The following is a 25075-nucleotide window of genomic DNA, read 5'->3' as shown; positions in this document are numbered from 1 at the left end:
AGCAGCACTATTAACGGATTAATTTTGAAAAAAATGTTTTTTCCCATGACAGTATCCCTTTATGACAGTATATACAGCTGCTGCTGCTACTACTACTACAAAGACTTTGGAATAGTGCTAAAAACACTGCATATCAGTTTACAGGCTTTTTGAACAGAAACCCGTTCACAGGGGTTCTCCACCATACATGTATTTTTCTCCAATAGACAGCACTCCAATTATAGTAAAACCGTCTTTATTGTTTATAGGACAGCAGCACAATGCAACGTTTCGAGCGGCACTCCACTCTTTGTCAAGGTTTGGGAAAAACCCTTTAACCATAACTGCATTATTATTAATACAGCCTAGGTGAAAAATATTTTTAGTACTGATTAAATCTGATTTATTTCTCATATCAGCAAACTATTTACCAACTTCTTGAACTATATTTATGTTACTCACATCTGGCAAACTGCAATTGAACTATTCTTAAAACAATTTAACAGCAGAAGCTTTCTTTGCTATGCATTCTGTACCTGGAAAGTAGGATGTACTTAGTCTCCCATTAACATTAGGTGGATTTACTAGAAGTACAAATTAACTGATGTCCCAATAGATTGGTCTCAATATTTGTTGTAGATAGTACAATAGCTCTCCAGATTCTTTGTAGTTACTTTTCTTAGTACAGGTATGGGACCTGTTATCCAAAATGCTTGGGACCTGGGGTTTTCTGGATACGGGATATTTCCGTAATTTGGATCTTCATACCTTAAGTCTACCAGAAAATCCTGTAAACATTTGTTATTACAGAGAAAAAGGAAATCATTTTTAAAAAACTTGGATTATTTAATTATAATGAAGTCTATGGGAGACAGCCTTTCTATAATTCAGAGATTTCTGGATAACAGGTTTCCGGATAAAGGATCCAATACCTGTAGTAGTATTCATTTTTACTGTACTTCAGTTTAGTCTATGAAAGCAATAAACAAAATTTTTTTAATTTACTGCAAAAATAAAAAATTTAAAATATATATAAATTATACTTAAGAACAAAAGCACTAATCTTGTTTAACCAATTAGCTTCACAGAATTAAAGAATGGCTGAAGCATTTTTTCTTAACTCTGGTGCTTAAATTTCAAATATGCCCTAAAGCACAAAGCAAATTATGCAACTTCCATGCTGCTAAAAGAAGAAGTCATAGCAGAGATCATGTTTTAGAAATGATACTAACCTAAAGATTAATTGTATTACTGGAAAAGGCTCAGCACCACTAGATCCCTCTGGAGACAAGATATTTTCTTTAGCAACTTCAAACATTAGATCAAACATTTTGAACATGAAAACAGTTTCAGTTTAACAAATGCAAAGCCCTGCTTGAAGCGTTACAACAATATTTTTGAAGCCCATAGCAAACAGTTTAGCATATATTCACTGCTTTATATCATGAGATATATAATTTTCTGCTGTAATGTTTATCTATCTATCTATCTTTTCTATCTATCTATCTATCTATCTATCTATCTATCTATCTATCTATCTATCTATCTATCTATCTATCTATCTATAATCTACAAACTCAATTTATTGAGCTAGATGGGGTGAAGTAATGTGTAGCTATAGTATACTGTACATAAATCAATTTTCCAGCACCATTCCATTGCTTACTTGCTTTTAAGAAAAAGCTGGCTTAAAATTTAGATGGTGAAGGAAAAACTGCCTTAAGCCAAAAAAAAGTACATTACTTTGCCCCTGTATCAGCTCTAATCTAACTGAAAAAAAGTATATCCTCCTTGAGGGGAAAAAGAAAATACCTGCTTTTTGTTTATTTGATATGATCTCTTTTTAAGAAATCATTCAGGAATCACCCTGCCTTCAAATGTGCAGAGGGAACATATATAAATCTAATCTAAACCAGATACAATCTTATACTGTAGCAGGAGCTCAAATAAGATCACCCCACACAAAGCTTGAAAATCAAAGTAAATTTGTTATACATACACCTAGATTTACGCATGTACTTCTGTATCTATCACTTAGATAGGATGTCTTGCAATCCTTATCAATAGTAAAAAAATATATTGGCCAACCGCACAACATATTTATACAGACCAATCCAAAAACAGTTAAGTATCAGTGTACTTCTGTAACAAAGAGCTTATTCTAAAACACCAATACAAATCTATAAAGAAAGAGAATAATGCTACCCATACCCAAAGGGTTAAGAAAGGGACGACCTGATAGGGCTAGTAAGGCAGAGAGGCTGAGGCATTGGGAGCATGGGAAAAAAAGGAAGAAGGTACCTTGATGTTGCTAGGCAACTGAAGCAGAAGTTGGGGGCAGATCAAATGTGGTAACCATGGAGAATAGCATCCCATCAACCTGCCCTAACTTAACAGTTCAGTGATAGGGGTGGGAATGGTTTTGCATCTGGGAGATTGGGTCTTTGCCTGGTAGGTTTTGTGTAAGTCCACGTGTCTTTATGCTGCCCTAATAATGATATCGCCTTTAAACATCAAAATGAAAAACAAAACCAAAGCTAACCATGTTAATTAAAAACAATGATAAATGGAATTATTTGTATGTAATAGAAAGTCACATCAAATTCACTATTGCCAAGAGGCAATTAGTTTGAGTTGGAATTGTATGGAATGCCTGCTATAAAATTGCATTTGGTTTGTCTGCTCTCTAAACTATAGACTAAGGGCAGAATAAGATTATTCCATCAAGTTTATGTTACAATCTGTTTTTAACATAGTTATGCCTTCTTACACCCAATTTTTTATTTAAGTTTCCGATGAGCAACATTAGTTTTTGTGTGTATATGCATGTCTATCTCAATTCAATTATTAGCGCTTCCAAATCCCACACCTTAAAATGGCCCAGTGCATTTAACAAACTTTCTCTGGGTGTTGAACAATTCCCACAGATCACAAAATCCCAGTAAGTAACGAATAGCAAACATTCTCAATATAGAAGCTATACCTTTATTTTCTTGCATTTTACTTAACATGAACGAACATGTTAACTCATAACGATCATCCATTTTATATATAAATGTGATTTTTTTTTCTTCCATATATAAAGGAAACACTTGAGTAAATAATAGATGTACGGTATAGTTCTACTTTGTCCCACTGTTTAAATTTACATTCATTTGTGCAATTTTATGAAGAGAATAAATATTTCCTGTAACTCATATAGTACATCAGATCACAAATTGAATTTTAGCACCATTCAGTTCCTGAGGCAATTGCAAAATGTTTGCAAAAGCTGCTATGAATCTGCTGCATCTGGTTCACTTATCTACCTTCAGACCTACATTTATTCATCTTCCTTTGCCATTAACAGCCTCAGACAAACACCATTAATCATCTGGATTAAAAAAAGATCTTTCACAATATACTGTATAAGCTTGATTCTTGATTTTCCCTAATGTCCTATTTAAATCTTGCTAACCTAAATACATTTAATTAAAAGGCATGACCCCTATCATTTTTAAAATTAAAAACAAAACCCTAAGCTCTGATATACAATAAAAAAAAAACCTCACGATAATCTTTTTGTACTATAGAAAGAACATTATGCAAGTTGAAGCATAACTGATTCTTTGTTATAAAACCACATATTCCATGATGGATTTTCTAAAAAAAAAAATGTGCTCCTTTACACTGACCCAGCATATACTGCTTGTACCTTTATATTTTAATTAAAATACAAGGGAGGTTATGCAGCAATTTACTGATTACCCGCTTAAAAGCAAACATCTTATTGGTCACTATGGGTTACTTATAATGGGCAAACTTAGAGAAAGTGTTCTATAAACAGTAAACATAGATATTCATACATACACAGACACACTCTTCTAATACAATAGACAACGCTATTTTTCTAAAATCAGAATGGGACATGAAAGGCAAGACCACTAACAAGAACTTGATTGTAGGAATGAATTGTCCCTGATTTTAAATACAGTATGACAGCTATTTTCTGTAGATTGGCTACTTGTTATCAAAACTTTGCAAAAGTGACCTTACAATGACAAAATAATATTATTTGGAAAGGAAAGGAAAGTCCTATTTTAACCAATTTGTCCCTTTCATTCATTCTCCCTTTGGATATAGGGTGGACACAATTTTTCTCACTTTATTAAAAAAAATTCAAACTCCCAAACCCGAATCCCCTTTATTTATAAATAATTCACTCAAAAAATCAGGATGAAAAATGTTGAGAGAAAATCGAGCATCAATTCGAATCATGATGCTCTGAAAACTCGACTTTTTCAGATTTGGATTATCAATGAAAACCAGTGCAAACATCCAAAAACTTTTGAGATCCATGAAGGCATAAAACATGTTCCAAAGGTGAAAGGGACCATCTGACTTTTACATGATATTGACGGTATTTTGCTAAAGTCTTTTTAGATTCAAATTGTTAGCAGCTTCTAGGTATAATGGATCTCTAAAAATTCTAGGTTTTGCTCCCAAAACATGAGCATACACTGATGTTTCTACAAGGTTTACATAAGGGCTGATTTAATAAAAGTGGAAAGTCAAGAAAAATCAAAGCAGTTCTCCATGTTTTTATCCACAATGCAATAATCTTTTCCCAGAGTTTTTTTTTGGATCTGACACAAAATGATGTTTTATAAAGGATTATTCAGGACCACAACTACAATGTGCAAAATGCAATTTTGTATGAAGTTCGCCATGTTTTTACACAGAACTGAGCAGTTTTACCATAATTCCAGTGGCACTGTGGCCACGTTGCATCCATTGCAAGTGCGGTCAAGCACATTTCTGCATTCTGATAAATCAGATTCAATTGCATTGAAAAATTCTAGATTATGTTGGCATTCTGGGTCAAATTTACATCTGTGCCTGATTATTTGGGAGCAACTACATTGCTTGCATTGACACTAGTCACTGTGGGATCCCTGGAGCGACTGCTACCTACGAGGTGGAAGTAGCTCCCTGGTTATGCTGTGCCAATTGATGCACTGGCTCATGATTTGGTACATTTGGTGAGACAGTTTCAATGGTGATGGACACAATTATATAGCTGTGTTCTGTACTTTGTGCAGATTTAAAAATACTGGAAAAGGTGCAAAATAGCCAATTTTCCAATAAAGATATCAGTGTTCAATAAGTGCAATATTCTTCCTTATAAAAAAGCATCTTGTAACAATCACCCCAGCGTGGTCTCTGCATTTCTATAGTTCACTTTGTCATTTTCTTTTGCCATTTTCTAACGTATGATTTGTTAACCTTCAAATGCTTTTTGAAACTGTATATCTGTGAACTGGGGCATTGACGTTTATATATGCACAGTGGGCTGTGCTGCAGTTAAAGCACAGCTTCGATTACTGGCATAGCTAATAAAAGTTTCATTTTCAATCACTTACATGTGGTGTACTTTATGCATTCATGCCATCCTGATTTAATCCTAGTCACTGAATTGGTTTAATATTTAATTACAACATTGCGCTTCTGTAGAACATACTGTATCTTCCTAAGATATCTTCTTGAAATCTTACACAATAATGCATCAACGTTTTATGTTGTTGCAAGTTCAATATTTGTCATTATCAATAATGTCTCCGTTCTGGGCTAAAAAGCTTTTTTAACAATGTTTGACCTGTCTGTAAAGCAATTCAAGGAAGTGATGCCTCCTGGACCATTTTGTTTCTTTGCTCATTATATGGATGTTCATAGCTCAAACATGGCTTTATAGAAGTCATATTTTTTCTCTTGCTTTGCACAAACCTTTAAAACAAATAGTAAAATTCCAGGTCACAGTTACTTGGATCAGTGCGAATTTCTAATCATGTAGGAACTGATTTATTGATATACAGGTTTTGGATCCGTTATCAGGAAACACATTAACCAGAAAGCTCCGAATTATGGAAAGGCTGTCTCCCATAGACTCCATTATAATCAAATAATTCAAACCATTTGGAGTGAGATAAAACTTGAGAAAAAATGCCCATTGACTTTAATGCATTTGGAAAAAAAGTCGCCAAGACAAAAAAGTTGCAGAGACAAAAAAGTCACCTATAAAAACAAACTTTGGAGTGAGAAAAAAAGTCACGCACATTAGAAAAAAATTGATGCACATAAAGAAAATTGTTGATTTCAATGCGTTTCGCAAATTTTCCACTTTTTTCACAATTTTTCTGCAGTTTCCTAAATGTTTCAGTGAAGTGAAAAGGGACAGATTTGCTCATCGCTAGAGGTGAGTGTGCAACATGACAAATCCATTAGAAAAAAAAACTACAATTTACAATATCATTTATAAGGTAGAAGCATTTGCAAAGCCATCTGATATTTGGATTGCCACCTTTTCTTGAAAAAAAATACCAAACTTCTTTTTATTTTTTTAGCCCTATAATTAACATTGACATCAATCATCATTTTAATGGGCCAGGTGGCAACTCTATCAGGTATCTCAGATATCCAGCAATGACATTCTAAATAAAATCGGCAATTGTTTGAAAAAAATTAAGTTAAATCTAACATGCTTGATTATCTTTCCAATATCTTTCCACTGTATTCAGTCTTCTCCTTTTATTCAGTTTTTAGAAGGTAAGCACAATATTCAAGTTCTCTTTCTTGTATGTTAGTTAGATGGCCAGCTTAAATTGGATGGTCATTTACAGCACGCCCAGAAGCCAGATATTCTGATTCTCTACTTTTACTTGCCATTCCTATTTCCACCATGAGCCAGTAACAATAAAAAAATACTATTGTCATTTCCCTCAAACTGGCAAATGCACAAAGCATTCAGGGCCAGATTTGTGTTTGCGGCGCCCGCGGCCTCACGGTCCTAGTGCCTGCGGTCCGTGTGCACCAGCCTCCCCCCCGCACAAGCACAGCGCAAGAATGCTGCACCTAAAATTTTGCCATCCTAGGCCCGGACCTTTGTGGCCTCACCAGAAATCCATAAAAAGCCTTCAGAAAAGGAAAAATGTGCTGGAGTTTTGTTTTGGACGTTCTGTTGTTGTGTAGAAATATCACATATATATCACATATATCAAAAGCATTGTTTTTTTTAAACCTGCTTAGGGTCAAAGTTAGAAAGGCAATATTTACATTTATTTAACCACATTTTAGATAAACCAGTGGTTTGACCTAAATAATGTGCCTTTGCAGACCTATAAGAAGCCAGTTTAAAGGCATTAAAAAACTAAATTGTGGAACAAAATTTAAGTGAGTTATGATGCAATTTGTATTCCTTGATCACAAATATTAATACATTTCCCCCTAAGCGACACACCAATTCTGTTTTAATTATCCACAATACAAACTAAAAATTCTTTATAACCAGACTGGGCACACCCTAACCAGCATGGACAAACTGACGTAAGTATAGCAGTCTGTTTAGGTAATGTGGAACAGATATATTTTATTCTACATCGGTCACTGAGTAACACTCATTAGTGCTTAGTGTTAATACAAACACTAGTCCAGTTTTACTTGCATTTAGTAAGCTAAAGTAGTGATGGGCGAATTTCTCCCATTTCAATTCGCTGAAAAATTTAGGAATACCCGCAAAATTTGCAAAACGGCGAAAAATGAGCAAAACGGAAATTTTGACACCGGCATCAAATTTTTTTTAAGCCGGCGACAATTCTGATGCTCATTAAAGTCAATTGTCGCCTAGAATTGTCGCCGGCATCACAAATATTTTGACGCCAGCGAATTTTCGCGGCAATTTCGCGGCCGATTCCTCTATCACTGGGCACCAGGATAAGAACCTTTGGGTGTGTGTGGTGTGCGGCTTCTCCAAAGTTTACTTGGACTTACTTATAATGGAAACAATGAAAAAATTGTAATTAATCTATGTATACACATTCTAGCATGTTCCAATCAATGTGACAATGTTCCCTTAAACTATTACACAGTGAAAGTGAAAGAGATGTAGAGATGAAAATTATGTGTGACAAGTTGGAGTAAACACCAGAAAGGTGATAATTTAGTGTTCGTGAATATATGCAAAAGAATGCAAATATAAACTTCTAGCGAAGGTTAGACCACCAAGGAATGGCTGAAGCAAAATGTTTTTAGATGAGATGTATTTCGCTGACAGGAAAAGAAAGATGTACTGAAGAGAAAATTGGCTTTTTACACTTGGGTAATCAGTGTCTTTAGGATTAGCATGAAAATAGCATAAGAGCAAGTGGATCTAAAATTATATTTGTATAATATAATTATCAAGAAGCATATATTTAATCTGTTCAAGGATTAGTGGGCGAGAGAAAATTCATGTGCCTAGTGTGTGTGTTTTTTTATATATATATATATATATATGTGTGTATATATATATATATATATATATATATATATATATATATATATATATATATATATATATAACGCACAAAAGAACCGCACACACAGGACTTTTTAGTGAAAAATAAAAATTGTTGGCTTTATTACGACGTTTCGGCTCCTAAACTTGAGCCGTCCTGATGACGGCTCAAGTTTAGGAGCCGAAACGTCGTAATAAAGCCAACAATTTTTGTTTTTCACTAAAAAGTCCTGTGTGTGCGGTTCTTTTGTGCGTTACAGATTACTGCTTATAACCAGCACCCAGGCATTACCATAGAGTGACGGGTGCACCAGCTTTGAACTATATATATATATATATATATATATATATATATATATATATATATATATATATATATATATATATATATATATATATATATATATATATATATATATATATATATACAGTATATATATGCTTACAGAGAATGTTTAGCTGGAGATTCATAAATGTAAAAGTACAGACAATAAATCTGCTTTGCTTTGTATTATTTTCTAGCTTGGAGGGAACACTTATGCTATTGCTATTATTAAGTAGTAAATGAACTGGAATTACTGCCACTTTGGATGTGGTGGTAGCTTTGGTGTTCCTGTGCATCAATATGGGAACTGCATGAGGATGTGATGAACAGATCAGTGCTGAGTGCAACTGTGCAGAAATGCAAAGAGCAATTTTTGAGGCAAGTACCTTTAAAAAATGGGATTCTTTTAGGTACCACCTACAGACAAACTTAAACAACAACTGCATTTTTTCTTCAGGCTTTCAGTGTGCTAAGTGTCAGATTTGGTCCCAACGGGGGCGGAGCTAACTTCAGAGCGAGATGGTGGAAATGCGAGAGAGCTCCTGCCACGCAGACTCTAAAGCAACGACCAGTCCACACAAAATAATGGGGAAACACGGCAAACAAAAAGATCAAAGTGGGGAGGGAAAGAAAGCGCAAAAACCTACCGATTCGCAGAGGCTGCTGAAACAATTCTTCACTCCATCGGATAGTGAGAAGGCCTCGGGCGTTTCCAAGATGGCGCCGCATCTCGCCAGAGGATCTGCAACGGATTTGGATAGTGAGTCGGTGAGTTCAGACATAACAACTTTGGCTTACTTAAAATCACTACCGACAAAAGATTTAATAGATATGATGACACAAATTGAAAGTACAGTTAAAGAGAAAGTTGCTGGTATCAAAACTGAGATTTTTGCGCTTAACTCAAGGGTCACAGAAATGGAGGACAGGAATAAATCCACAGAAACAGTAATAAATGTGCTTACTATAGCAAATACTCATTATGCTAAAAAGTTCCACTTCTTACAATGCAGAATAAAGGACATTGACAATAGAGGGATGGGAAACAACCTCCGTATCAGAGGCCTTCCTGAATTACCAGATGGGAGTAGCCTCCAAGATAGTCACCCTCTTTCAACAAATACTGAATGTACCTGCTACTCACAATATAGACATAGAAAGAGTTCATAGAGCTCTCAGTCCAAAAGGCCTCCCCATGGAAAAGCCCAGAGATATTATATGCTGTTTAACAAGGTTTCAAACTAAAGAGGAGATCCTAACAAAGGCCAGGAAACAGCAACCTGTTAAATCTTCTGGATCTGAGATAATTATATTACAAGATCTTTCATGGCACACAGCGACGCATGGTGAGACCAGTACTACAACAATTAAAAGGAAAAAAACCTCATGTTTCGCTGGATATATTCATTTGGATTACAAGTCTCAAAAGAGGGTTAAACAAATACGCTAACTTGCCCAGAAGATTTATCTACCTTCTGTCAAGCGTGTGGGTTGAGGAACTGGATGTTGAAGAATGGAAACAATACTGCTAACCTCCTCTGATCCCAGAATTGGCATAGAAGGATTCCTGGACATTGGTCTCTTCACCTAAAAATAAGAAAAAAAAGGTTAAACAGACACCGGAAAAGAAGAAAGCTAATAATGACACTTGATTTATATTTTGGGACTTTCCCAAGAAACATACAAGGACTAAGGCATCTAAGCTTCAGGACTGATAAAATTAACCAAATTGTTTTTTCTCTTATGCTTTAAGAGTTTGTGTTGCAAGACTGCACATGATAGTCCGACAGCCGGTATTTCTTCCCCCCCCCCAGGGGTACCGACAGGGTATACCTGACAAATTTTGGGCCTTTTTGGGAGCCAATAAGTTTTACCCCATAAGTTTTACCACCACTGTTTTCTTTAAGGTAATGTGGTTTTAAATTGTTTACATTCCTGGAACTAATGTTTTTTTGCTCATGCCAAGTATGGTTAGGCCTGTAAAAAAGATGATGTGGTATGGTTGGTTTAAAGCACTGAACTTTCTCTTACCTGTAAGATGGTGAATGTGATAAATATATGTTCACTCAATGCCAATGGGTTGAACCTGCCTGAAAAAAGAAGTACAATTATGAGAGAAATGATATGTAATAATGCTAATGTTATTATGCTACAAGAAACACATTTTAAGGGTACTGACTTTTTTCTTCAAAAATATAGGGAATTCCCTAAATGATTTTATGGCAATGACCCAAATAGTCAAATTAAAGGGGTAGTGAGAGGACTACACAAATCAATGGATTTTTAAGAAGAAGAAATGAAAGATATAGAAGGGAGATATGTTTTAGTCAAAGTATTCTACAGTAAAACAAATGTACTCTAGGATGTCTCTACTTACAAAATACTAACCAAACTAGCTACCTTATTAAAATCCTGAACATAATTGAAAAATTTGCAGATGGACTAACTATCTTAGGAGTAGACTTAAATATCACACTGAATCCTAATATAGATAATTCTAAGGGTACTTCCTATATACCTTAAAAAAGAAAATACAACATTGCCACCTAATTTCAGGTATGAAGAAGATTGGCAAGCACTCCGGAAGCCTCTTGTAGTAGGTAAAATTCAAGTTTTATTTCAACACATTAAAACCATAGCATCCTTAGGACTACCTCCCATTATTTAATAATCTCTCACTAGAAGACCCCCCTAATAGGGAATTTTTACTAGCTCATATTTCAGTAATTCCTAAATTAGGAATAGACCAAACATTATGCAGTAACTATAGACCCATCTCCCTACTTAATTTAGACCTCAAGATGTATGCCAAAATCTTAGCTCAAAGGCTGAAACCATTATTGCCTCAAGGAATCCATAGAGACCAAGTAGGCTTTATACAGGGGAGAGAGGCAAAAGAAAACATGAATAAGGTAATTAATTGGCTACTATGGAGCAAAAGATTGAAGGTACCCACCCTGCTTCTATCAACAGATGCAGAGAAGGCCTTTGATCGAATAGACTGGACCTTTCTAGCTGAAGCATTAAAAGCTATAGGATTACCTAAAGAGTTTTTAACTAAAATTATGTCATTATGCACACTCCCTTCGGCACAAGCCAGGGTTAATGGGTTACTATCTGAGTCATGGGATATAAGAAATGGTATTAGGCATGGCTGCCCTTTATCACCACTTCTTTATGTTATATGCATGGAATTCCTACTAATAGGAATCTGCAACAATCCCAACATGGAAGGCCTTAAGGTTGGTGGAAAGGAATTTAAGGCAGCAGCCTTTGCAGACGACCTACTATTCACTAATCCGCTCAAATCATTCCCCAACATAATAAAAGAACTAAGTCAGTATGGAATTTTTTTTTAATTACAAAATTAACATGGAAAAATCGGAAGCTTTACCCATATTAACATCACCGTCCTTACTTAAATCTTTGCAAAATAAATATAAATTTAAATGGCAGGCAGATTACATTACATATTTGGGTATAAAAAAAAAAAAAAATATTTGAGAAAAATTACCCACCGCTGCTGACAGAGATAAAAGGATTATTGAAATCATGGACAATGGAAAGAATAAGATGGAGTGGGAGAATTAACACCATTAAAATGTCAATACTACCTAAATTCATCTACTTATTTAATACAATCCCAGTACCTATTGCACGATCTTATTTTAAAGAAGTCAACGCAGTGATATCATCATATGTCTGGAATAAAGGGAGGAGTAGAATTCAAAGTACAACCCTATATAGACCAAAATTACAAGGAGGTTTGAGTATGCCTGATTTAGAAACTTATTATCAAGCAAGTATTTTGACTAAAGTTTTGGAATATAAAAAAAATGACTCCTCCATCCAATTGAGATATTTAGAAGACATGTGGATAGATGGTCTACTAAAGGGTGTTATTTGGAACAAGAAAGCAAACAAGAGAGCTAATTTCCCTAAAGAGACAAAGACTCATTTGTTAATTCAAAACTGTTTAGATATATGGCAGAAAATAAACACACAATATGGCTTTGCTCCCTACCCATCGCCCTTGATACCACTGAGGAATAATAATGAATACTTACCAGGGAAATTAGATGCAGGTATTTGGTTGTGTAAATCAAACAATCCAAATCTTTCTCCCTTCCGATAGAGATTCAGTATCTACAGTAATGAAAAACAAAGATGGATACAAGGAGATAGTTGGAGATTACAAAGGGTAAAACATTTTTTGAAGTCTTTGAAGATAGATAATAATGTTATCTGTAGAAAACTAACTAATTTTGAGAAATTGTGCAAGTTAGAAGTGGATCTTAGACACACCCTGACAATAATGTATAAGATGTTAAGGGAGAGCAAATATGCTCAACTACCAACATATACACTATCGTGGGAAAAGGAGCTAGGGAGAAAATTTACACCCGAAAAATGGGGGAACAAGTTTTGCATTGCATCAAAATATTCAATAAGTAATAGATTTCAAGAATATTCATACAAATTATTAACAAGATGGTATAGGACTCCAGCATTGCTATATAAAGCTAAGTTAATACCATCGGATGAATGTTGGAGATATAAAGAAAGGATTGGAAATTTAGAACATTTATGGTATTCTTGCCCGAAACTTCAAATATTGGATGCATGCACACAAATTATTAAATTCCAGTAATTCTGGATGTCCCATCAATAATTCTGTGTTATCGATATGAACCAAAAGACAAAACAAAAAAACCCCTCTCCTCTTTCTCCAGCTCTTGATGGCAGCTTAAGCCCTCATCCCTATGAACGGGAGGAAGGAAAGCCCACCAACAATAGATAACTGGTATATGTGCGATGGAAGAGTTAACTGCCTTTATACGCAATAATCATATTGGATATGCAGCCACTTGTATGCCATGGAAAGAATTTGTTGGAGAGTGATCCTTTCTCAGTGGATCAGGGGAAAATTGAGTGAGGAGTGACGTTAATTTTGGGGAAATTGATCATACTTACCATACTCAGTTTAACAATCTTTCGGAGGCCTAGATATAATAAGAAAACATAACGGAATTACATAGGAGTAACTACATGTACCAGGAATGGAATAATGTTTTAAGCAAAGTTTATTAATTTATTGTTTAGTTTAAATTTTATTTTGTATATTCCCTCCTATAACTGTGTGTCTTGGATACTAGAGAATTGTAAGAGGAGGACCACAAAGAAAAGATTAATGTCAATAAACGTTGAATAAATAAAAAAATAACTTAGAAAAAAAAAAAATTTGGTCCCAATTTAATTCAGGTAATGATATGCTGTAATATATTAACATAAGCTAATTAGTTTTTTCTTAGTGCATAAGGTACAAGTAGCCGTGGATGCTACATACTGTAGCAGGCACCCACAACAATGTTGGAATTCTAGAGGTGGAAAAGCATCATAAAATTGTGTGTATTTAAAAAAAGTGGCCATTTGAGCTGGAATTTTACACTTTGAACATTGCAGACATTTGTAAATAACACCTACAAACACTAGCAGTCAACTAGTTGTAGTCAACCATGCTGCCAGTCTGAATTGAGCAGTCAAGCAAGAGGATTTTATTTGTAAATAATTCCATGGTTTAAGCCCTAATGCACGGAACTTTATTAAAAAATAAATGTGCCATCTGTTGCTCAGATGAGACAGCCAGCATGTTTGAGTAAAACTAGTTGATATCTAGCATATGTGCCTGTCTTAATAATTACAGAGATCCCATTTTCACCCCAACCCTTCTATCCTTCCCAAATTTCTGTCTGTCTCAAACACACACCACATACAAATATTCACACAAACACGGAGCTCAAGGAAAAACAAATCCGTTCATTCTGCTTTTAACACACCTCTGCCCTGAAATTTTTTCTGCATTCTAGCAAAAATCTCTGTACCAGGCTGAGACCATATGATAAATCTATATTACAATCTAAAGAAAAAACTATGATAAAATATAGAATATAAAAATTCAGTGAAGCAATGAAAGAAGCACCTACTATTACTTGCAATACTGTAGGCCTCATTTATGAATTTGGTACATGTTGCAAAGTCCAAAACACCAAAGGACACATCCACTTATAGTACCTAGATGTTGTTACTAATGTGCAATTTTGACAGCAATTGCCATGTTTTTTCCCCACAATGCAGCAAGCCCATGACATTGTGATAACTACTTTGGAAAAAAATAAAGACCCCTAGACAAATTCACATTACTATAAAACGCTTAGAAAATATTAATTGTAAATAAATATTTCTTTCTTTCACAGCTTTGGGATGTCACGTCCATGCCCCCTGTCTGGGTAGCTACTACAGGAAAGGTGGCAACACTTTTGGGGATGTTTTAGATGACAAATTGCATTATCAGAGGCAGAATCATTTATAGATATAAATTAGAAGAATGCCCCATGTCTGAAGACTGCACAGCAGAGGTCAAGGTGATTCCATCTACTGGAGAACAGAGTTGCCTGCACAAAGTGATTCAGTGATAGGAGCACAGTAACCTGCCAGCATTGTGCTCTATTGGTGAACTGAGTACCCCTTAGGCCATAAAGGTTAAATGCTGCTGCTGAACTATACGTTTTGCTAGGCTTTTCTTTAACTGAAAGGATAGTGATGCATCTAAAGTAAATTCATCTGATTAAGATGCCAACTTTAAAATGCTAACTGGCAACTTAAAGAGACGGTACCAATAACCACCCACTTGGAGCAACTTTATAAGGGCACAAATTTGCACTGCTGATAGGAGGTTGATATAACATTACAGTTGCTGTTCCTTGTAACTGTACTTTATGTTTGTTATATATATTGTGTTACTGTTTGATAATAATCATCAGCTCATTTTGTTGGTTCCATTCAGATCTCTGCTGTTTTATACTTCAATAAAAAAGGGATCATGTTGTTTAAACAAATATAACCTTTGTTACTCATACATTCAGTATTTACCCCATCTAGCCTAGGCTAGACCCTGTCTGACTAGGAAACAGACAGAGCACCAGTTACATTTGACCCTCTCTCTACAGGATGGTCTTTTGCTACGTGAAAGTGTGAGGGGGGGGTTGTGCAACTACACCTCATGGGCTGCATGACTAAATAAAATAATTGGAAGCTTGTTTATTGAACAAAATAAAAAGTAACAGGCATTATTCTCTTAAAGCGCAACCAGGGATATCATTCTCACAATCCATGATGTATTCTATTCATACACGTCAGGTAATATCACAGCAATTCAGAGCCAGCACCTTGCAACATCCCTGTGGAAATAGTGTACCAGATTTTATAGATGAACCCTCAGGATCTCTAAATAGTCACCTGGATACCTACACATTGGATGAGGAAAATCACATAACGTGAACTCCTATTAGCCTGCGATCCCTACACTACAGGTCAGTCTTGAGGGTAGAGCTACCTCCTTGCTATCCCTCATAGCTGAAGCACAGGATGCTCTTCCTAAATGAATTCTGTCTGCCTCACTTTCCTATAAAGCACTGTTACAGATAACTACCCTGTCCTGACTACATCTCATTGGTGAGGTCCCTATATCTTCAACTTCACCAAGGGGCTAACCACCCTTGGGGCCCTTTACTTTACTGGGGCCTACATCCAAGACTCCCAGAAACATCCACTCCTTCAAGAAATGGAAGACAAAAGAGGAAGAACCACCTTCTGCCCAATACTATACTGAAGTAAGGCAGGAAACCTCTGGACCAATCATACACTTTACACATTCTAATTAGCTATTATTCTAATAAGCAAAAGTAAATAATTTTTTTATATATATATATGCACTAGTCTTCTGTTGGAGAGTTTGAAATTGATTGACTATTATCCTAAATTAAGTATGGAATGATGTAAAATACACATCACAAAAATCCTAAATCCTACTAATTTCATACTACATCAACCGTACAAGCCAACCAACATAAAGCATGTATAGGTGTAATGAGTTATCCTTCTTCTACAGGTTTAGTTTACAAATATTGGTAATGGCTTTAGATAAAGGGCTGTCAGTTTAAGCATGTGTAGGCATAGCCACTGGTTGGAGCAGGAAACCACACTGGCACATGGATGTCAGCAATAATCAATAACAGTTTAAAGCAGAGTATAATTCCTATAATAGACTCATAATACTATTCAACTCCCAAGCTTTCCACATGCTATAGACCAGTTAATTATGTGTTACGTCTTACTTAAGTAGAGTCAAAATCTGATCTGAGTTTCTACTAAGCTACAATCTGGGCCTGTCTCCTTGGTAACTTTTCTCCACTTCTCCAAATTCATTGAAAACAAAGGTGGTAGGCTGTGCATAGGGTGTGTCTTTTTAAAAACTGGCTAATGAGTAAAAAAAATATTTTGTCTGTGTGTGGTTTTAAGCTGTAAAGGCATACCCAGTGCATGTAAAACTGTGTGTATGTCAATTTGCAAGCATGAAAATGAATACATTTCCTGTAAAAAGATTGAAAGTTATTTAAAGATAAAGTGTTACTGAAGGCGTGGCCTATAGCTCAATGTGAGTAGACGTGCAGTCAGGAGCTCCTATCTCTGGGCCGAGATTATTCTGATTCTAGACTGATTACAGTCGACCAAAACGGCCTCAGAAGCACTGGATTGGAATAATGGGACAGTTAAAAGTTCAAAAGAGAACCATAATGATGGCCAACAGACTAGAAAAATACACCCACGAAGACAAGCAAGATGGCGGACAGGCCTCATCCAGCAGCCCTCCCTCGCCAACCGCAGAGCACCCAGCACCTGAGCCGACGCTGCAAGAAATCCTTCAAGAAATCAGAGAGACTAAACATACCTGCATAAACATCATCAGTGCCAAGACGGACAAAATTAAGCTTGTCCTCTCTATCATCAAGCATGACCTACAAAGGTTGAGGGAACAGACCTCTGCAGTTGAGAAACGGGTCAGTGGCCTGGAGGTCACATGCACCAATGCCCGGATGATTGCAGGAGACACAGCAGCTGGTAATCAGTAACACTGCAAAGATGGATGACCTTGTGCCTCCGACGCAACAACCTGCGCTTTGTTGGATTCCCTGAAAAAGCTGAAGCCAGAGCAATTTATTGAGCAGTGGCTGGCAGAAATATTTGATTGCGCAAAGCTCTCTTCTACCTTTGCAGTGGAAAGGGATCATAGGATTCTAACCTGGCCTGCCCTGACTGGAGCTCCGCTGAGGCCTTTCATCGACAGGCTGCTGAATGCCTGGGACAGGGATTCCATTCTGTCGATGGCACGCACCAGGGACACACTACAACACCAGGCAGCTGTGATCTCCATCTATGTGGATTATTCTGCGGATGTGCAGCGGCAGCAGGCCAAATTAATGGAGGTTAAGAAATTGAGAGCAGCTAAGATGATCTACACAATGCTTTATCCTGCACACCTGAGGATCACCCTTAACGGGGCAACGCAGTTCTTTACATTGCCCCAAGACGCGTCCAGATGTCTTGATTCCCAAAATATCCCAGCACAGCAATAAAAGAGTGACCAGTAAGAGGTTAAGTGAACAACTTATTGAGCCAAGTAACCATGTCGCCACTTCAAAATAATTCTTTATGTAGTTAAACCATGCTGACTGTGACCATGTGCTCCATTATATAAAAAAAAAAAAGATGGCCAATTCTTTGTTTTTTATCTCTGTTCCACCATGCTTCTTGTATCGCTGGGCTTGCTGACTCAGAGAGAGGGGTCATTGTTAGAGGCTCCAGCACAGACTTATCTGTTCACAGCCTGGTTTGGGCCTGGGCTGACTGACACCACCAGACACTTCAGGGCAAATTCACTAAGATTCGTAGTTGCGCCAGCGTCCGCTTTGCCGCACTTTGCCAGGCGTATTTTCGCCAGCGCTACGCAAATTCAATAAAATCCGAAGTTGCGCTCAGGGGAAGTGTAAGGTTGCGAAGTTGCACTAGCGTTAATTCGCCAAGCAAAGCGAAGTTGCTCTAGCGATGCTTAATTTGCATACAGGGCCAAATTGAAGTTACAATGGAGATATATGTAGCCTCACTACACAAGCCTGGGAAACCTTCAAAACAGGAAATAAAATTTTTAATTTTGCTCTACACATGTGCCCACTGTATAGTTAAGGTGCCATGAGTTAGGAAATGTAGGGGGGAAGGAGGGTAGCCCCAAAAAGTTTTTCGATCTTTTTCAGCCTATCACCCATAAAAAAAAGAAAAAACGCCAGCGTTTTTTGGGACTTAGAACATTTTTTAACTTTTTTTGAAGCAATCCCTATCTACTCTATTGCACTTCCCCTGGTCTGTGGTGGCGAAGGAAGTCTGGCGTAAAAGGTAGCATTCAGAAAAATTTGCGCGTCAGTGAATTTGCAAATTCGCCAGGCGTAAGGGTGCGAAGTAATACTATCAAATTTACGCCAGTGTCCGTTAGTGAATCGGCGAATTAATGAAAATGCGCTACACCCAATTTTCCAAAATCTGGTCAAGCTGTTATATCACTTTCCCAGGGCTTCACTGAGGATCAATTCTACGTTAACAAGCTTGTTCCCTTTGGCATGTGGTACACGGCAGGGCTGTCCTCTGTCCCCTTTACTATTTGCCCTGGTAATTGAACCGTTTGCACAAGCAGTGTGGCAGTCTAATGAAATCAAGGGGTTTAAAATCAACAGTTTGGAGGAAAAGCTACAGCTCTATGCTGAAGATACACTTGTGTATCTAGGGGACAGGGGACCTCTCTCATGCCTTCTGGATATTTCCACCCAATATGACGAGCTCTCTGGCTTAAAAGTTAGCCCCAGTAAATCAGTATTGTTCCTGGTAGATCCACCGAATAATGATCATCAGGAGGTAACAGGAGCTATGCCCATAGTTGAGAAGTTTACATACCTGGGAATAGAAATAACCTACAGCAGTATAGCAAACATAACATAGAGAAGCAGATAAATTGATTAAAGCAAAACTATATCCCCCAAACAATGTAGGTCTCTATAAAAAGATATTGCCTAAAACAGCTGATATGTACAACCCTGCTTTATGTAAATAAACCATTTTCATAATAATATACATTTCTAGTAGTATGTGCCATTGGTTAATCATAAATAGAAAATTGCCATTTTAAAAATCGTACGATTCACTGTGCACACAAACATACCAACAAACCATACTTGTTAGGTCACATGAGCCAATTAACAGAAAGAGTTCTGTCTTTTGCTTCAACACTTCTTCCTGTTACAGTTAGAGTTGTAGTATTTCTGGTCAGGTGATCTCTGAGGCAGCACAGAGACCATCATGAAATGGTGGCTCATGGCAAGAGATGTAAAAGGGCAAGATTTACTTAAATATATAGACCAGTTTGGTAAGATTCTATAATATGCCACTTAATATGATGTAAACTATCTGTTGCTTAAGTGTTCATTTTGGGGGTATAGTTTTCCTTTAAGAGAGAAAACCAAAACATTACCCTTGGGTCCCGTAGGAAGGATACAGCTCATTAAAATGCTCGCTATACCCAAACTTCTATACCCGTTATGGCACTCCCCACCTTGTCCACAAGAAAACCTTTGACACCATCAACAGTATACTTTGAAACTTTATATGGGGTAAATCCAGACCTAGGTTGAGCCTGGATACACTTATGAGCCCAATAGGCTTGCCCTCCCCAATATGCTCCACTACTATCTAGCTGCCCAACTTACACACTTAACCACCCTAATTCATCAGAATCACTACCCACCCCTATATAAGCTTTGGAAGGCACTGACACCTTCACCTAACTTTCCTTGGGATGTTATACTTGGGACACCTGAACAACCCCTAAACCCTATCCTTCACATGCAAAGGCGGGCCTTGAACAAGGTCCATGAGTTAATAGCCTATACTTACCATGACCCTCAAATGCCACTGTGGAACAATGCAAGGTTTCCCCACATGGCCCACATAATACCTCATAAATGCTGGTTCAAAAATGAGGAACAAACTATTGCAGACATATGGGCGAATGAATCACCTAAATCATTTGTGGAACTAAAAGCCCAGCACAATATACCTAATTCACAATGGCCAGCAACTAAGGTCAGCCTTGGTCTGACAAAACAAACTACATCCTATCAGACTGGAAGTCTCTCCGATGGTGGGAATCAGAGGGAAAATCAAAAAGGGGTACTATCTAAATGGTACAGAAAATTACATGGTAAATTAAGTGGCAATAAACCAGTTAAAAGTAGGGAGGCATGGGAAAGAGACCTAATATATGTAACAGACAGTCAATGGAAAGAAGCCATGAGAGCTCCACTGTATGTATCATGTAACTACAACAACAGATTGCTACAATTGTACATGCTACACAGACAGCGCCGATTCTATTTACAGCGCCGCCTGAGGCGGCTCCTTCAATGCCGCCCCTCCCTCACCGGCAGGAACACTAATGCGCTCTCTCGCAATAGTAAAGCCGAATTTCCGGTTTAAAAAACGGAAATTCGGCTCTTAAATGTACCAGGAGCGGCTTTTTGCCGCCCCTGGAAACCTCTCCTGCGTTGCCGCCTGAGGCGAGTTTCTCATCTCGCCTCATTGGCGGCGCGCCCCTGTACACAGAGCATACCTCACAAGGAGCAAACTTAGCAAGATGTGTCCTAATGTTTTAATGTATTCTTAAAGTGTGGGGAGCAGCATGCCAATTTCCTGCAAACTATGTGGCAATGCCCTTTGGTACAACAGTACTGGAACAGGGTCATGGAGCACTTACAGTACATAGGATAACAGGTTCTATGATTTCAGCTAGCCCTGATCTATGTCTTCTGGGAATTGGAACTAGGGAGTGTGCTCCAGTAGAATACAGGCAGTTAATATCTAAGGCCCTGTTTCATGCCAGGTGTCAGATAACTCTGAACTGGAAAAGCAGTTCTCCCCCAACCAAGCTGTTACCTCCATGAACAATAAAGAAAAAATTATATTAACTAGAAAAGGGCAACTCCAGGACAGATGTGAAATTTGGCAGAAATGGTTAGATACAACTCCTTTGTATTAAAAACCCATGCAATGAAGTCGATTAGCCGTGCAGGGTTAGTCTGCTACCAATGATTCTCAATCTATTACAAGTTATGTACATATTGATATGTCTCTCGTATTATATAATGCCTGTGTACTTGCTGATGTATCACTGTTTGTACATTGTTTATCAATAAACTTGACTTGGGCAAAAAAAAAATCTCTATCACTATACAGATTGTTAAAACAATTTCCCCTAAACTACCACTGGGTTTCTCACACTAAACAGTGTTGATATCCACCAACCCTAAGTCTTGGGACTTCCCAACTTCTAGCAAGTCTTGCCAAGAAAATCCACCTAATTATTGTAAGGAAATCTTACCTGGCATCCCAAGATGGCGTGTCCCAAGATGGCAATGTCCTCCATGTGGTTCCTCCTGGTCGCAGCTCGGTGACATCACGCCGGCGTCAAACGAGGCGCCGGCATCGGATTGGTCGCCGGTGCCGAAGCATCATCGTCAGAATGGACGTCAGCGTCGAAAACATATGCGTGAGGATGCCAGCGTTATGATGTCACTGCGGCTAATTTTGTCACCAAAGGAGGCCTATAAAAGACGACGAGACACTGCTCACCTTGCCCTACAATAGGTTCTTCCTTGTGAGTTCCTGGGTGCGCTTCTAGTGTTGTTATCTTGACTTTGTGTACTGGTCCTTGCCTGTTCCTGTTTACTGAACCTTTGCTGTCTCAACCGACCATATTGCCTGGACTTGACCACTCTCTTTCTAAATCCTTGCCTGTACCTCGATCTGTTGGACTGGTGCTTCCTCCTAGGTCCGCTACTCCTGTCTGAGCCTTCGGGCCCCTTACAATTATTTAATGATTCTAGAAGAATTCTAATTTATGGATATTACTTTACCTTAGACTGGAAATCTAAACATTTAAGCAAAGGGAATGAAAGCAGCAAGACTAATAGTTTCATTTACTGCTCTGTAGATAGAGGAATGATTAAACAAAACACAAATATGTGACTTTTGTATTCCAAAAATTAGTAGAATATTTTATCTCAGATAGGAGTAGGAGCATGAGGGGTAGGAGTATTCTGGTTATTGCATAATGCCTTTGTAAAGAGCCCAGTGTTCTTGCATATAACAAAAATCTATGCATATATAAAAAATCTTGCATGTTTACATACAGCATTTTAAGCACAAACATACACCCTTTATACAGGTCTACATAACAAAACATTAATAAAATAAAATAGTATGTTTATTTTCATGCTGAGTGTTGAATACTGCATAGTTTACTGTACTGAATCAAAGTGTTAAAAAATGCTCTGAAATTGTGTTAAAAGTTGTTTCCTAAACTCTTATAGATAGTTAGGGATGTTGGCATCAAGAGAAATCAAATGAAGGTGTGGGTTATTACTAGACATTGTGCTAGAACTGGGGGATAATTTGCTCATTTATCTTACTCAAATAGTTTATATAGAACTGAAGTGATGAATGGAGTATTTCCGCTTGGCACATTGTGGAAGTTGCATTTAGGAAATGACTGAAAAAGAAAACCATCAAAATAACAGTGCAGTGTGAAACCAAAGGAGTTTATTTATCAATAGATAACGTTTGAAATTATACTAAAAACATGTTGTTGCTTAATTAAGCCTAGAACAGGAGAATTCAGAATATGAGTTATATTATACAGGCTTCTGCCGGCTCCATACAAATTAGCACTCCCGCAGGTATGGTCACATGGTGGTACACTGGCAACCATTATTACCATTCAGCCCTGGAACCCTTAAATCAATTACCACCAGTGCACTGTAATACAGAGCTCTCCCTTTGTCTGTATGGATTTCCACCAAATGATCTGGGTTGCTCCTATTGGTAATAAAATACTGGCATGTTTCTAACTGGTTCAAACACACCTAAAACATTTGTGCACTAAATAAATAATATTTATAAATAATTGTCCTGCTCCTTATGCTAGCACACACATGGCAAGATTTATATTTTTTTGTATTTTTGATTATCACATCTTGTCAAGACTTTCTTGATATAAACAAGGATAAAAAAACAAGCAGTCTTAGAAGCTCATTTAAATTAGTAATGTATGAAAATCCAAATTACGGAAAGATCCATTATTAAGAAAGCCTCAGGTCCCAAGCATTCTGGATAACAGGTCCCATAACTGTACTAGAATAAAATATGTAAAAAAGTATACATACAGTACTCTATTCTTTATATTTCCATTAAACCAACATAACAATTTTCTACCTTCCTGCTCTAATACTGAATATGGTATTATAACTGTTATAGTCTATTTTACACAAGTAAAATTGATTGCAGGTCCAATCGGCTATGGTAGCTCATAGCCGATTTCTGTCATATTTTTTTATGAATTATTGGTCAAAACATTTTATTGATTTCATTTGTAGTGATGAGAAAATGTATTCACCATTTTACACAATATAAAAAAATAAATGCCCATAAGAAAAAATGGCCATTGACTTTAATGCATTTGGAGAAAAAAGTCACCATAAGAAAAAACGCCCATTGACTTTAATGCATTAGGAAAAAAAAGTCACCATAAGAAAAAACGCCCATTGACTAATGTATTAGGACAAAAAAAGTCGCCATAAGAAAAAATGCTCATTGACTAATGCATTAGGACAAAAAAAGTCGCCATAGAAAAAACACCCATAGACTTTAATGCATTAGGAGAAAAAAAGCTGACCATAAGAAAAATAGCCATTGACTTTAATGCATTTGGAGAAAAAAATCACCATAAGAAAAAATGCCCATTGACATATGGAGAGAGAAAAATTGTTGCGTGTAAAAATGCCTATTGACTTTTTTTTTCGTTTTGCGAAATGGCATTTCACATATGACAATTTGCTAATTAGATTAGATTCACTCATCACTATTGATTTGCTATTCGCCAGCACCAACAAAATGCACAATCTAATTCTGTGTACCTTGGTGAAAACTTGTGGCTCTCTGCCTTTAAGTATATAATACACAAAAGCCATGAATATCTTGTAAATTATATCCTTATAAACGGTGAGTTCTGATGTCATCAGTTATAAACGGTGAGTTCTGATGTCATTTCTGTTCACACTCACTGAAACTTGTGTATTATAATAAATAAAGTACCCCAGTTGAAAAATATTAGGATATTAGAAGTTACCTCGGAGTTCCATGACCTGTATAAAAACACTCCGCCTTCGGCCTCGTGTTTTTATATGGTCATGAAACTCCTCGGTAGCTTTTTTTGTACATCATTCCTGGATTTTGTTATCTGTATATATTATGTGATCACAACCTCTTTGCATCCCTGCTACTGTATATAATACATAAAAGTTTAGTGGAGGGCAGCACTTTTGAAGTAACTTTTTTATGCTCATTTGATATTTACTTATTTTAGGATCCTGAGAATAGAAATAGAAAGTTTATTTGGCATCCAGTGGGAGCTAAAATTATTATGTAGTCTTTATCACAGTTAGAAGGTTTAACTAAAAATGGCACAC

This window comes from Xenopus laevis, chromosome 3S (assembly GCF_017654675.1).
Source record: "Xenopus laevis strain J_2021 chromosome 3S, Xenopus_laevis_v10.1, whole genome shotgun sequence".
NCBI lineage: Eukaryota > Metazoa > Chordata > Amphibia > Anura > Pipidae > Xenopus > Xenopus laevis.
The sequence above is the reverse complement of the archived record's forward strand: the minus strand, read 5'-3'. Positions refer to the sequence as shown.